Raw genomic sequence first — 17,308 nt, 5'->3', positions numbered from 1 at the left:
CCTACAAATCGCTAAATGAAACTCTTGGATTTTCATACATTTGTGGTAACGATGACCTAATTGAGACTCGCTGAAATTCGCAATTAGGTGATCGCTATTACAGATGTAGATTCATGTGGCCCCTAATGTTGTTCTTGGTGGCCATCTTTACATATTTTAATCATTTTTATGGTTTCTTGTTCATGAAGGGGCACAACAGAATCTGTACAAATTATAGCTCCAATGCATAACAAGCACTCCTTTTGGCCCAAAGTGTTTCTCTTTACACCAAGGAAAGACTTTGAAGTGGTTGCCATACCGCTGGTAATATATTTTTACTAAACGTTTGATACAAATTGGTGTTTATTTACTCACCTGGCATCAACCTGTCCTGGTGCTCCCCACGCTCATGTTCCCGTGAAGATCACTTAGTTTCCCCACAGCTGCAGGGTCGCTTCTGTTCCTCAGCGCTCTGAATTTCTTCAAACCATTGCCAGATAGGGTAGACACTGCTTCCTGCTCCCCTTACTCAGTGAGTGCAAGCCACATTGCCAGTGTCTAGCCAATAACACTTCTCAAAGGATGTATGACGTTACAACGCATACTTTTACAACGCATACCTTTACAACGAAATTTTTACAACGCAAAAACCATTACAACGCATGTATTTACAACGCATGTTTTTACAACGCAGGTACCTTTACAACGCATACCATTACAACGTAAGTATTGGTAAGTATATATTAATTTTTTTAATGTAAATTAATTGAAATTAATATAATTTAATTTAATTTAATTTATTTTCATTTAATTTCATTTAATTAATTTAATTTAAATTTAATTTTACTTTATTTTTACCCTGTACCCCTGTACCCCAAAAACCCAAAACTGACCCTGAACCCTAAAAATACCCTTTTACCCAAAAACCCAATACTGACCCTGAACCCTAAAAATACCCCTTTACCCAAAAACCCAAAACTGACCCTGAACCCTAAAAATACCCCTTTACCCAAAAACCCAAAACTGACCCTGAACCCTTAAAATACCCTTTTACCCAAAAACCCAAAACTGACCCTGAACCCTAAAAATACCCTTTTACCCAAAAACCCAAAACTGACCCTGAACCCTAAAAATACCCCTTTACCCAAAAACCCAAAACTGACCCTGAACCCTAAAAATACCCTTTTACCCAAAAACCCAAAACTGACCCGGAACCCTAAAAATACCTTTTTACCCAAAAAACCAAAACTGACCCTGAACCCTAAAAATACCCCTTTACCCAAAAACCCAAAACTGACCCTAAACCCTAAAAATACCCCTTTACCCAAAAACCCAAAACTGACCCTGAACCCTAAAAATACCCCTTTACCCAAAAACCCCAAACTGACCCTGAACCCTAAAAATACCCCTTTACCCAAAAACACAAAGCTGACCCTGAACCCTAAAAATACCCCTTTACCCAAAAACCCAAAACTGACCCTGAACCCTAAAAATACCCCTTTACCCAAAAACCCAAAACTGACCCTGAACCCTAAAAACACCCCTTAAAAAAACCCAAACATATAACATTTTAAATATAATTATATACTTACCAATACTTACGTCGTAATGGTATGCGTTGTAAAGGTACCTACGTTGTAAAAACATGCGTTGTAAATACATGCGTTGTAAATACATGCGTTGTAATGGTTTTTGCGTTGTAAAAGTTTCGTTGTAATGGTAGTGCGTTGTAAAAGTTGCGTTGTAAAGGTTGTTTACCCTTCTCAAAGGTTCACACGAGATGAGCCTGGGGACTTCCCAGTCAAGAGATAAATTGGTGCGCTCCCACCACCAAGCAGAAGGCTAACTTTGAGAAATATTCCAATGAAGCTCCAGGCCCGCAAATGGGACATAACTGCATACAGTCTCCCCAGGCAAGAATGCTGATGCCAATTGGGATTCTCAGAGAACCTGCTGCGCTTGCACTGGTTAGAAGGCCTCCCATAAGCAGTTTATGTTTTATAGTATATCTCTACACAAGGTGTCTGTGTTTTGCTCTTAGTGATGTGATCTGGCCCCCAAGAGTGAACTTGTTGGCTCCCTTCACCTCCAAAAATGTCTTGGAGCTTAGCTTGTGATTCCTGGTACTTGTTACAGCCCCTAGCACTGCTATTTATTTTTCTTCAGAAACAGTTTGCCTGTAAGAGCTCAGATATACCCTACAGTCATTTCTCTGACACTCCTGACCTGAGTCCTCCTTGAAGCCACACCTTCAGCCCTCAAGGCAAATCACGAGTCCTGCCTGCATTCTACATCCAATCACAGGCCACTTACAGGACACATCTTAGTCCAATGAGAGCCATAACTACCCACTCCTACAACACCCACAAATAAGAGCAGTGCACATGAGACCCACTTTCTGCAAGGTCCAAAGAAAGTTCACCCACGGCCTTAAAGGAAGGCAAGTTCTTCAGTCTCTTGACAACTAAAAATGAAGGTGTAAAATTCTTGACTCTGGGAGTTCCTGGTCAGACTGGAGCTGCCACGTCACTCCCTCAACCCTGGCACAACCCACTGGTTTTCCAATCCTCACGTAGCATTTTAAGAGGAATCCAAATGGTGGCCTTAAAGTAAATTGAAACTTGCCTCACTCATCAAGGCCTGATTTCTTCCATCCATGCTTCAAATGCCCATCCAGGTGGTGTTGAAGCCTCTCCTCTCTTCGTGCCAGGTAAAGATATCCATCAAGTGCTTTGTAAATCATTGTTGTTAATCATCTAACAAAGATATTACCCTGCCACCTTCCTCTATCACAAGAATGCTAAACTCCTGGGATGGAGCTATTGTTCTGAGTGTCGTTTTGAACTGCAAGATAGCCAATCTTTTTAAAGAAGCCATAGGAAAACATTAGTGGACCATAAATTCAGCATGAATTGTTGTGCCTTGATATTAGTCAGTGATCATATTGATAATAACTACTTATCATTCTTCACTGGCATTTTTTATGGAATTCTATGAAGTTATCAGAGGTTAGGTAATGATTGCATGTGCTTTTTTATTTTCATTCGTGCACTAACCTTTGGCATTAGATGACAAATTCCAGTGTGGTTTACAAAAGATACAAGATGTGGCAAGTCACTTGATTACAGAGAGACACATTAAGACACATTCATAAAGTTGTCAGAACCCATGGGCAACAAAAGTGGTGCCTCTCTCCAGTGGACCATCAGAGGTACGTTCGGGGGAGGGGCTCCTTAGAGAGCTGACAGTCCTCCAGACTCTAAATAGGGAGAATGATAGTCATTGCGGCAGATTGGCTACCCTGTCCACCAAATTCTAAATCACCCCAAGTGTAAGAAAGAGTAATATACCATACAAGATTAACTTATCAAGAAAGGCAATGCAAGATGTATCATTCCAAAATGCTATGGTAAACCTCAAGCAAAACACTTGCAGGGAAAACGTTTCTGGAATTTAAATGTGACATTTCTCCAATCAGAGTGTTGGGAGACCTACAGAGGACCAATAAAAGAAGTCGAAGAGGGGTTACAAAAACTTTGTATTTCCCTGCTTGCCTTTCACCCTCATTCTTTAGCATTGAACATTCGGGCTAGATGTAGGTAAAGCATATTTACCGACCCTTAAATACCGAATTTTACCGATTCGGTATTTAAAAGTCGGTAAATATGAAGGGGGGAGATGTAGGGAAATCCAGATGTTTATTTACCGAATCGGTAAAAGTCGGTATTTACCGATTCGGTAAATACCGACCTGTAATGCTCCATTCATTCCTATGGGCTAGGAATGAATGGGGCATTACAGGTCGGTATTTACCGATCGGTAAATACAGATTTTTGGCAAGGGTGCAGGGGGTGTCACTTTGACACCCTCTAGCACCCCCAAAAAAGGTTCGGGGGCCATATGGCAGGCATACCTGCCCTAAGGGCAGGTCTGCCTGTCATATGGCACAGGTGTGCATGCGCACATTTGCATGCACACCTGAATCGGTATCTCACCATCAAATTGAATTTGATGGTAAAATACCGATTTCTAAGGCCTTGTGGGACTCATAAGAGTCCCACCTACATATCGATTTTACAGATTCTGTAAATATACCGGTCAGTAAATTTACCGACCGGTATATTTACAGATTCTGTAAAATTACCTATCGGTAAATTTACAGAACGGTAAATTTACCGATTCTGCCCCCTACATCTCAAATGCCTTTTACCGGTCGGTAACGGCCGAATTCGGCCGTTACCGACCGGTAAAAGCCTACCTACATCTGGCCCTCTCCCCCCTCCATCCATCTCACTACACTACATTCAACACCTCAATTTAAAATCTCAGTATTGTGTGATGTCCTATTGCTTTCAGGGTAGTTCTTCACCACACAAATAAATAACATTTGCATTCAGGTGTTTTCAGCAGGAGAAACAATCAAACACATTTACAAAGAGTGTCAGTAGGAAGTGTTTTTGGAAGGCCAGGCCGTCTTGATAATGCACAAAATTGTCATTGGGCTCTGCACCTAAGTGCCACAGACAGCACCTCTACGACTTGACAATGCAACTACGGTAAAGAAACACATCAAAAGGAAAATGTTTTTAATAAAACATTGGGGTCGTGACCCTTGCAACACGCCTATCACATCATGAGGAGTATACTAGAAACCTCTGTAAAGAGAGCATTCAATTCAGTGTGGCACCTCCTTAAATGCAAGCTGTGCAAACCTAAATAGAACTACATTTAGACCCTTTAAAGTCAGACTAATCAATGTTTATCCAGCTGCTGGATACAATAAAAGGTGAAACATGTCTTCTTGGCTGTATCTTCAAATCAGACTGACTATTACTGGAATCTGATAATAGATGACGTTTAACAAACCTTTTCCACGAGACCTTGCAAAGATTGTGTACCGAAGGAGCCTGTAATATCGAGTTTACTATTCAGAACTGTTATTATGAATTCTGGCGTATAATTCTCTATTATCCTGTCAGGAGGCAGATTGTCTTACCTCTGTTATAGAACGGACATTAGCAATTGGACAGTGATTTCGTTGGATTATCGTTCCAATTCTCAAGAAATATAATGATTGTCAATGACTTGAAGCTGGGTTTGTGCTCGTGTGTGCTCGCTTAACAAATGCACCTGGAATCACTAGTTTTCCTTTTAAAGTTAAAACATCACATATTAACGCACTTTATTTTGATGACGTGCTGTTCCTTAAGGGGACCCCTGTTGCATTACAAATCCTATGACTGACTATTGTAGGGCAAACGTCCTGGGGGGCTTTTATATGAGCCCTTGTGTCACTTTTGCGCCACTTGTGCGTCACTTTTTGTGGCGCATCAACGGTGTGAAAAATGTGCCATGTTGCACCATATTTACAAAGTGACGCAGCTAGGTAGATGCATCACTTTTTAATCCCCTGCACCAGGTTTAATGTATGCAGGGGGCGTTCCGACACAAGAAAGTGTAGTAGAAGTGACGCAGTGAAATCTATAAGATTTCACTGCACCACTTCTAGGACGGATATGCGTCAATATCTTACACCTGCCTCATGGCAGGCGTAAGACTGATGCAGACAGATTTAACATGGGACTTGCCCATGTGTAATGTCCGATTGCTGGAGCTGTGTCACTTTTGTGACACACTCCAGCAATGCGTAATTTTTGCGCCTACAGATACGTCAGAAATATTGACATATCTGTAACTCCTTGCAACATGATGTGTCATACTGTAAATATGACGCATCATTGGTGTCGCAAGGAGGGCGCAATGAAAAGTGACGCATCGCTGTTTTCACGCAGCGATGAGCCACTTTTTATAAATTTTGGCCCTGATGTTTAATACAAAAGAGATACAGGTAATGGTGTTTGAAAGGTGAAAACAAAAAAGTAGAAATATTGGCTGGTTTTTTTCGAGTGGGCGATTGCAACAAGAAGGAATGCAGAAAGTATCCACATATTTTATCTGAGTCTCTTTTTTCTAAAACCATGCAATCCTGTACGCACTGGACAGCTATGGAAATGAAAACAAGGGTTGCTTTGCAAGCACTTTTGGATTCAGTCGTCACCTCTTGAACTGTGCCATGGTGATACATCTTTTAAACTAAGATTATACCTTTCCTATTTCATGCAGACCCTTTACTGTCACCTTATTCACAATTTCCAGTGCACACCTTGTTTCCTTTTCATGCATAGTTGAAGCAATGCGATGGATTGCAATTGCAATAAAGTTTTTTTTTAAATGAAACGTGGATGAGATTCCCCATGTGTCCACCAAAAATTCATTTTAACTTCTCAACCAATCTCTGAATTGAATGCAACACAAGTTCGTGAATTAGGGCAAAAGCTGAAGTTTCACATCCTTCCTGGGATCTTTGCCCAGTCTATCATCAAAAGCCACATTGACCTGGTTCAAACACCTGGAAAACCTCGGTATGATTTGGAAGATCTGGAATAATCTATTATTACAGCTTTGAAGAGGAAACCTAGACACAGTGCTACCAACCTAGCAAACTACACACACACAACACCAATGTGCTGTGTTCAAGAATGAACATTTCAGGTGAGTTTATATCATGTTTACGTGAGTGATAATAGCAACAATTTGATAATCATTCCTCTGAAAGTCAATGTTAGGGAAGATCTGCTCAAGTCACCTGCTTCTAGACAACAGGGAATCTTACTTCACATTGATTTCTTTTTGGATTATGATCTACCACATCACAAAACTATTTGGGACTGCTTGGATAATGGGGCAAGAAACAGGGTCATCTAGATGATGGTGTTTGTTGCTCCTACAAAACCTTAGTCAATAGGTCAAAATCAACACCTCTTCCCTACATCTTTGTCAGTAAAGACTATCACCTCAATTATTCTCTCCATTGACACAGTTTCTCACTATCTACATGTGGCCTCTGATACAAACAACTCTATTGCAGATGTATGGCGGAAGCACCCAGCTACTAATACAAATGGATGGCAAACCAAAACTACAGAGCAAGATCAACCATGGCAGTGGCATAGTTACCATTGGATGAAATGATAGCTAGACTCTTACAAGTGATTGATTCAAAAATAGATATTCTGATAATCAGTGTCCCCTTTTGAAGAACCCTCCCTTTCAAGAGGGTAACATAAAATGGGATTAGTCATCTTTCTAATTAAAAAAGTACTAAAAACTTTAACTTCTAATTTTAGTAAGAGCTCTTGTGCAAACAACAAATCTCAGCTGTCTCATGAATCAGCAATCATAAACTTGCAATGGCATGTGTGAATATTTTGTGAACTAAATGCAGGTGCAAAATATTTGCATTTTACTGCCTACATCAAATAGGTGGTAAACCATTCTCAAACACAAAGGGGTTCCCAAGGGACCCCTTCTCCTTTGTGAATAATTGTAACAATGTTTATAAAGAGCAGGCAGTGGTCAAAAGGAGCACAGCCTACTCTGTTTGTTTTTGAAACACAATCCATTTTCCTTAAAGGAAAACAGGCTGCATGTTAAAAAACGAAACATTTTTTTATTTAAAAGCAATAACAGACATGGTGGTTTCTAGCTTGCCATTCTCAATCTATGTTGGTGCTTTGTGTTTCGCGTAATGTGTGCAGGTTTCGTTTGGCACTCCACAACTGAATACTTAAATTTGTATACATTGATTTTGAAATATTAATTTATGGTTTCTTCTATGTTTTAATCCTTGATCAAAAAGTCATAATTTTTTTCACTTTGTAATAAGAAACCTCCAGTAAATGCAATTATATAAGAGACTCATTCCAAAGCTTCCTAGATTTATAACCAGATTCTCTCAATCTACAGGTCCTGACCAGTGGGTTGTCCAGGGGCCATTTGGATGTTTTCGCCTGGGTGTTTGAAGGAACTCTTTCTAGCTGATTAACGTTTTGGCTTGAGGCGTAGTCGGTTTGAGAGATAACCATCTTATCCGTAAGGACTAACCATTCCGCATGGTGCTAAGAATAGCCACCGTGACCTTCTTCAAATCTTTGCATTGATAACGATGAGAAGTTCTTCGATGTAGAATGTTTCAGTATGTATCAGCACTAAAGGGGCCTATTTACAGGCTTTCCTTTAGTTTGCATCGCTTTAGTGCCTTGCGATGTAGCTCAAGAGCAACACAAACTTTGTGCAAGAATGACACATATCTTAAGTCGGATTTATGAAGTCACGCAAGGCCACTTTTACGTGGCCCTGGGTGGCTCTGTAAATCTGGAGTAATGCAGCGCAGCGCAAAATGCTGCGTTGCCTAACTATGACCTGGGAAGGCATTCCATGGGCATTGCATGGATGTTTCAACACAGCTCCCATGATTTTGACGCATTCTCATATTTACCAGAACTGGTAAACTTGGGATTGCACCAAAAGGATACGCCTTCCCAGGAGAGCCATAACGAGAAGGAGTATCTTTATATCTCCTTGTTAATTCCTCATTCTATGTGTGCTGCATTGTGCTGTGCACATAGATAGAGCAATATGCCCTCCTGCTCAAAAACAATTCAGCATGCAAAGCAGAAACCCTTGCACCGTCATGTAAGGGCTCCTGCGCTGGTGCTAGACTGCCTAAAAGGCAACAATACAGAGTAAAAGGCAGGAATGTGCCCTTTAGCGGTCACACAGCGCACCTAGGCTTGCTGCGCTGCACGACTTTTTGAGAAAGAGTCACAGAACAGCAAGCACCACAGTCTATAAGTCTGCAGATGAAGGGAGATGATGCTACATTATGGACCGAGCTACCGGACTTGAAACTCCAGAACGAGGTTCGCGTCCGGGTGTCGCTTCTACATTTGGCCATTCTGGAAAATCGCATACTCAAAACCGAATCTGACTTTGTGCAATGTAACTGGTGTTCATGTAAACTGCTCCTTGATCCGCGTTTTATAGAATTGGAAAAAAAGAATCCATAGTGCTTTATGAATTTGTTTGAATTTGATTGTATGGAACGGACACCACAGAGCAATAAAGTATGTTTTTCTAAATACACATGATACGTGGACCTGTTTCATGGAAATCCAAGACAACCTGTTAATAGGTACCTGTGGGAAAAACTGCAGCAATGAGTGTAAAGTTGAGAAACTGAAGCAATATATTTCATAGCTTGTAGCAACATGACTGGCGTTTTACCATTCCATCTTTATTTCTAAAGTTTAACATTTTGCTTGATATTATTCAGAATCTCTCATAATTGCATGTTTTCGTGCATTTCTAATGAATGTTTTTTCTGACATTTGCATTTGTCTCTAAATGCCACCAGATAACAGTGTTTTAATCATCCCAAATAGCTTTTAACTATAGACCATATTAATCTTGTAGAAGGTTAAGCTTCAGCAACATGAATGAGATTCTTTTCGCGCATTCTGTGTTAAAAATGGCTTTGTGCTCAGACAATAGATATATCTTAACTTGCTTGGTCAGTTTCATCGGAAAGTTTATGCTGTAAAACATGATACAACGAAATAAAATGTACAAAAGAAATTCAGCAATTAGAAATTCAGTGGTAGTTATTCATTCAATTACAATACGAACGATTCTTATTGTTCGATATTTATTAAGGAAACACAAACCATGTCTTGCTGATTAGTATGCTCATTGTATTTGAACATTTTCATATTTAAACTCAAAAATGATTCTTTTCAAAAGAAAGACTTCCTTGAAAAGCATATGTGCCCTTTATTGGTGACAAGAACAATGCAGTGCATTTCAGAGCCTGCTTCTTAAAACAATCGTAAATCCTCACTTTGATTGGATTCATGACTTTGACCCTCATTCAGAGTAGGGTAAGCAGCATGGTCGACAGCCAGATCATTAAAGGCTAAGGGCTTTGCATTCTTGGCACAGGCCCTCTCATTGTATTTAGAGATTTCCCAGGTGCCGAACATGGATGTTGAGGCCTACAGTAGAGTCTTTGCACCAAAAAATCCACTGTAAGCTCTGTGAGATGCAGAGGGGGTGTGGTTCTGAAATTCTGGACCCTACTGTTATCACGATATCGAGATCCAATACCCGTGCCACAAAATATCAACGTACCATGACGAATTTGGTGTCAACAGACCGATAATGATTAGGACATCATCCCTATGCATTTGCGTCATGATTGGGGGATGCCAACACCCTTAAATCATAGTTTCCGTTCCGAACCCTTAGACTCCATTTTGTGAACGGCATCCATCTTGTGTCTTGCCCTCATGATTAGTCAATTAAGTAAGGCCGAGTCTGATCTGAAAGGACACGTCCACCTTTCCTTGACTTCCCCCTGACCTGTCCCAACTGACTCCATTGCCTCCAGCCAAACCTGTTTGGGCAGCTCCTCACCCAGTGGCCGAATACGATAGCATCGATGCACAACATACCACAAACCATTCACTACATCCAGATCACGTTTTTACACACACACACACCTGTCCACGCACCCTGTTTATGGCCAGTTTTATGACTAGGAGGTGCCTTTCTTTATTGGGGTTTCGTCGATATCTGATGGGAGTTCCGGGCCTGGCCGGGTAATCTATCACGAACTGGACGTCTAAAATAGGGGCTTGCCTACATGACTTCGCTCTTTTGTATTATTGTAGAAATATGTGTATAGCCATATCATAAACTCAGGAATTCTTGCTTGCAGCTATTATTTTTGTATATAAGGAGACGGCTGGTTCTGTAAAAACGAACAGTCTCCTGAGAACACACAACCCGTGCTGTCGTGTTTTTAGGACACCTGTTACTTGGTAGCTGCCAATTAAACTTGATCTCTGACGGTAACTAGAAGACTCCGTGTTTCTGTGGTCCGGAACAAGGGAGAACTCAGAGGTCTTCGGGTGTTATCCCCTGGCACCAGCGGGTTCCTAAAAACCCGTTACCTCAGTTGGCGCCCAACTCGGGGCGGTATCAAGCGGCGACGGTCCAAGCCAGATGTTCGTGAGGAGCTTCGTGTGAAAATTCCAGAGGACGGCCAGCCACTTCAGCGACCCCTGTATGTCGACGTGGTTCCGAAGGTCTTTGCTGCGAGGTTCCCCGCGTCCCGACGGCTACGAAGGACTGCTGCCCTGACTATCGCCTTGTTTTGGACCCAGTGATCCTTGGTAGAGCGAAACGATGGACGAGTCTTCTAGCGACGTCACAGATCTTCAAATACTTCAGTTAAGTATAAGTGGAGCGTCTCCCAGTACTTAGTTTGTCCTTAGTTTTTGGTATCCTTGAGATACGCTTTGATTTGGTACTTGCAAGCCCCAAAGCCGAAGGACTCGTGTTTTCACGAGAAATATCGTAACAGATAATCCTTTGAAGTTTGAAGCTAGACTAGTGAGCGAAGATGCCTGGTTTTAGCAGACTTGGCAACTTGTTTTGTCTTGGTTGTAGTAAGGACTCCCGATTAGAGGATTCTTGTCCGGTTCCTCCAATTGGAACTCCAACATATGAGCTCTATGTAAAGCACGGCGTAGGTCCTATCACATATAATGAAGTGTGGATAAAATACACCCGCAAGGATGGTGTTTTAAAATGGCCCCAATATGGTAGTTTTGATTCAGAAATATTAGATAACCTAGAGGTCAAATTGTTCAAGAAAAAAGCCCGGCCGGCGATGTTTGACTCTTTTCGCTTATGGTGCAAAGAAGCCAAACAGAAGGAAATAAAATTAGCAAAAAAGAATAAAAGAGGAATGTCAATGGTGCAAGCTGCCGTTGCATACAGGGATAACGAGGAAGAGCAAGAAAACGAACAAATGCTTAGGAGCAAGAAACTAGCAGTAGATAAATGCTACCCGATGTTACCACATAAGGGACAAGGTCAAGAGGAGAGATCCGAGAAAGATCCATTAATGTCCCACTTATTAAGCTCACCTCCACCGTATGCGTTAGACGCTACGGCACCCCCAAAGCGTTTTACTATACCGCGCCCCGGCGCACGTAACATAGCTCTTGCACAAACGCCAGCTACTGTTCAGCTGGTTCCTACTTCGCCGGCGCAGCCTTCTCAAAGGCCGCCGTCTCTGCTACCTACTCCATCTACTTCTACGACTTTGCCTACAGCTCCAACTATTCTCTATGATACTACGTCTGCTACCGCTCCAACTTCCTCTGCTATTGCCTCTACTTTTTCTTTGCCTCAGCATGTCTTTTCCGATGCACTTGCCCTTCCGCAAGGTTCTCCTTCTACTAGACAAAGAGTGACAGGTACCGTCACTAGTCTGTTTTCACCTTTCTTCGGGTCGCCTAAAACGACCCCTAAAACAGAACATAGACAGTCACGTAGTCAACTGCCTGATTACGAGGAAAGAAAAGTGCTGAATGAACTAGCCCGCCAATGGATTACGGATACTGTTAGATATGATGTTCAGCATGTTATGGACGTTTTTCGTCAATGGAATGCACCCACTCAGAGACACGTATTCGAAGAGATGTGTGTATATCTGTGCGAAGATGTGAAGACAAATGATCCCAAATGCACAATGGACGAACTATGGCGTACGCGCTTTAAGTTCCATGAAGGTATGAATGTAGGTGCAGATGTTGAGAAAGCGATAGAGTTATTGCTCTCTTATAGGAGTAAGGGAAACGTCTCTAGATCATTGCACGAAGACGACGTATCAAGTAGGAAAAGAGCGAGACAGTACCCCATGAGAGAGGTTCCTCCGGTTTGGAGGGAAGGTGATGCGAATGCAAATCCACCAATTCTGCCTCATTTCTAGCGTGTATGGGTACATGTCCCCTGGAAAAGATCCGAAGTTTTAGCACTCAAGAAGACACTACCTGATCCTCGTAAAAACCCGACTGGGTATTATAAGGAGTTATCGCAAACTGCAAGCTCATGTATAATGAATTTAGCGGATGTAGACATGTTGTTTGGGAACGTTGTTCCACATCCTTTATGGAGTAAAATTCCTCATACGAACCATGACCAAGAACTAGGTGACTCATGGGCAAACATTACCGCTACAGATGCTAGACAAATTGGTGGTTTTAAACCTGAGCCGTTAATAGCTGAACTTCCCGGTAGGATTATCGCGTACATGAAAACAATAATGCCTGAAGTACACGTAAACTGGGATAAGCTCTCTGCGTGCAAGCAGAAGAAAGATGAGAATGTGTCTGACTTTTTCACGAGATTTGAGGAGACTTTCACCGATCATAGTGGTCAAGATATGGCTACCGAGGGTGGTCAAAGATTGTTTGTAGACAAATTCGTACATAATTTACTTCCTGAACTGTGTAATAAACTAAAAGATTCAGAGAGTGCTTGGGCTGTATCTACGTCAGCGCAGATTTTAGCTACAGCCCAGTACTATGAAAATAGGCGCAAAGACGAGCTAGATAAGGCAGACAAAAAGACGAAAGATTTAAAAACTAAAGTTCTTCTCCAGCAGGCCTATCCGCCTCGTATGGCTAGTCAGCCCAATTATCAGCAACAACAGCAGTATTCGAGAAACGCGCAAGGAAACGAGTTTTCCCATCAGCGTCTTCCGTATGGCCCAAATCAATGTGCGTATTGCAAGGAAGAGGGTCACTTCAAAAGTAATTGTCCGGCTCTTGCGCGATGCTTAAACGGCGTTTCGGGTGTAAGGGAAAGAGGTGTTCAACATGCCCCTAGAGGTAGGGGCCGTGGAAATTTCTCCCAGAACACAGCTTCTTTTCCGCCTCAGAATTCCATGAACAGCTTTGACCAACAGAATAATGCATCGTCTAGGTCAGCTCAGTACTATGGTGACGACTATTACACCGAACACGAAAATGAGGGTAATGATTGCTAGGACAGCCATGGACAAAGAGAGGGAGTCGTTTCAGTTCCAGTAGATCAGAATGGACCTTATGTCGAGGTAATTGCCTCAGGATTATCAGAGCCATTTCTGCTGGATACTGGTGCTACAAAAAGTTCTATTATGCACTCGAAACTTCCTGGCGCACCTTTGTCTGGCGAAATGAATGTCTCAGTAGGTTTCTCTGGCGCCCCTGTTAGAAACCCGATCTCTAGTCCTATATCACTTTCTGTTGGCCCATGCGAATTAGAAGCACCCCTCATTTTGACAACAGGTTGCGGTGAAAATTTGTTAGGTTTGGATTTACTAAAGAGGTTGTATGCGACTTTATACTGTTCCCCCTTGGGAGTACAACTTACTTTAGGTAAGAAAGTCATTTCTCCAATGTATTTGTCAAAGGAAAATATTCCAACTGAATTGTCATCACTTCCTGATATACTTTGGGCTAATGGTTCTAATGATGTCGGTCGTTTGGAGATAGCACCGTATGTCATAACTTTGAAAGCCAACGTTAGGTTGCCACGTATTCCCCAATACAAAATATCTAGCGAATGCGAAAAGGCGTTGTTGACGATCGTTTATGATCTGATCGATAAAGATGTTATCGAAGAAACAACAGGTAATGTTTGTAACAGTCCAGTTTTGCCCGTCTTAAAACGTACTGATCCTTCACAACCGCCTGTGTACAGGTTCGTGATTGATCTCAGAGAAGTGAATAAGGTAGTTATCCCGCAGTTTCCAGTTGTCCCCGACATTACTGCTTTATTGACAATGGTTCCAGCTTCAGCAGCTTGGTTCTCGGTGATTGACCTGAAGAACGCTTTCTTCAGCATCCCGATTGCTGAGGAAAGTACGGATATTTTTGGATTCAATTTAGGAGGACGAAGCTTCCGCTTCTAGTGCGCTCCTCAAGGCTACTGCGAAAGCCCATCAATATTCAGTCAGGCCCTGAAAACACAACTAGACACTATTGTTCTGCCAGATGGGTCAACTCTGATTCAGTATGTAGACGATCTGCTGATCGCTGCAGACACTGAAGAAATTTGCAAGAAAGCTACGGTGTCATTATTGCGTCACTTATGTGATATGAAGCACAAAGTCTCTCTTTCCAAACTGCAATTTTGTCGACAAGAAGTAACCTACCTAGGTCACATCTTATCGAAGGAGGGAAGGAGACTGACACCAGAAAGAATACAGGCGATTGCAGAACTGAGTGCCCCAAGGACACAGAGAGAGGTTCGAGCCTTCTTGGGCATTACATCGTACTGTAGACAATGGATACCGAATTTCTCACTACTAGCTAAACCCTTGCTGGCACTACTCTGCAAAGATACGCCCAATCCTATGCCCTGGTCTGAAGATTGTCAGACGAGTTTGCACGAGTTGCGTGATGCATTATGTTCGGCTCCTGTGTTGGGAAACCCCAACTACAGTAAGCCTTTTACATTATATGTCCATGAGAAGGAAGGTTGTGCATTATCAGTCTTAACACAACACTTTGGGAACAAACAGCGCCCATGCGCGTATTTTTCGGCAACTCTAGACCCTGTGGCTAAAGCCCTACCAAGTTGTCTGAGGGCTACCTCCCCAGCAGCTGTCTGCATTCGACAGTCTGCTGGATTAGTCATGAATAATACTCTGATCGTTATGGTTCCGCATGCAGTAGACATCTTGCTAAACAGGACGAAGACACAACATCTTACTAGCGCTCGACTATCCAGTTACGAACTTACACTGTTAGCAAGTCACATCCACATAAAGAGGTGTGATACACTCAACCCCGCTACGCTACTACCCATCCCGACAGAAACAGACGAGATTGATAAACATGACTGCTGCTTTAGGACAGAAGAAGAGACAAAAGGGAGAGTAGACTTACAGGACACTCCCCTTCCTGAATGCAATGATACTTTCTGGGTTGATGGTTCATGTTTCAAATTGCCGAATGGTGATACGACTGCAGCATATGCCGTAACGACATTACACACCATTATAGAGACCGCGCGCATTTCCCACAATTCTGCACAAGCTGCAGAGCTAATTGCACTTACAAGAGCATGTGTGTTGGCGAAAGGAAAGCGAGTGAATGTGTACACTGACAGCCAATACGCCTTTGGTGTGGCTCACAGTTTTGGGAGATTGTGGCGTGAACGTGGGTTCCTTACGTCACATGGTGCAAAGATACAACATGGTCAGCTAGTTAATGAACTCCTTGAGTCATTGACCTTGCCACTACAAGTTGCAATTATGAAATGCAGTGCACACAAAAAGATTCAGGATGATGTTGGCCGCGGGAATGCATTTGCAGACGAGGTTGCGAAAGAGACTGCAAGGAACACGATGAGTCGGATGTATGTTGTAGGTCCCGCTAGATGGATTACTGATGTGGGAATGTGTGAGGACACCATTGAAAGCGTGAAATCTATACAAGCCGAGGCGACTGAGAAAGAGGTGAATGAATGGAGAGAAAGTACAGGTAGATTAGATGCGAATGGTTGTTGGGTCGAATTGTCGGAACACCAGCGATGGCTATTACCTAACGCATATGTACTTGCAGTAGTAACAATGGCTCATGGAATTGCACACATCAGTTCGAGAGGAATATGTAAACTATTGGCCCCAGTATGGCAGAATAGTAATATCCCAAAATATGCAGAGAATGTGGTCAGAAACTGTATGGTGTGTTTGAAGTACAATCCCGGTAGGGGAACCCCAACTCCAGCTGGTCATTTTGCGCCTCCAACGTACCCGTTCGAGGTTTTGCAGCTCGATTTCATCCACATGGAGAGGTGCAACAATCTGAAATATGTGCTCGTTGTTGTTTGCGCCTTCTCCAGGTGGGTGGAAGCGTACCCCCTTAAGGACAATACCGCCTTGTCAACTGCCAAAGCCCTTGTCAAAGAGTTCTTCCCTAGATTTGGTATGCCTAGAATTGTCTGGAGTGATAATGGAAGCGAATTCGTAGGACGTGTGATGAAGAGAGTGTGTGAGTGTCTAGGCATACACCAAAAGTTCCACTCTGCAAACCACCCCCAATCAGCTGGACTAGTAGAGTGCTACAATGGCACGTTAAAGCTCAAATTAGCCAAGATCCAGGTCTGTACAGGTCTTAAATGGCCTGACGCCTTGCCTCTAGCACTTTTGTCAACCAGAACGACCGTCCATTCCAGATTAGGACTTAGCCCCCATGAGATAGTGTTTGGCCGCCCAGCCAACGTCTGGGGCGTGCCAAGGCCAAAGAAACTCAGCGAAATAGAACACCCCGTACTGCATGACTATTTGTGCGAATTAACAACTAAATTGCGTGTCTTACACCAACAGGTTCACAGTTCCTCTCCGCCAGCCTCTGACGATCCTGGTCACTCCATCGAACCCGGCACGTGGGTCTTGGTGCGGAATTTCCAGCGCACAAACAACGGACAACCGAGGTGGACCGGACCGCACCTGGTACTTCTTTCCACGAGATCAGCTGTTCGGGTGGAAGGCAAAAAGAACTGGGTACACGGGACCCATTGTAAACGGGTCCCTCTGCCCCTCCCATACGACCGGTGGGTCAATGAAGGACTTGCAGACTCTGAGACA

Source organism: Lissotriton helveticus, chromosome 4_1 (genome assembly GCF_964261635.1).
Source record: "Lissotriton helveticus chromosome 4_1, aLisHel1.1, whole genome shotgun sequence".
NCBI classification, from domain to species: domain Eukaryota; kingdom Metazoa; phylum Chordata; class Amphibia; order Caudata; family Salamandridae; genus Lissotriton; species Lissotriton helveticus.
The sequence above is the reverse complement of the archived record's forward strand: the minus strand, read 5'-3'. Positions refer to the sequence as shown.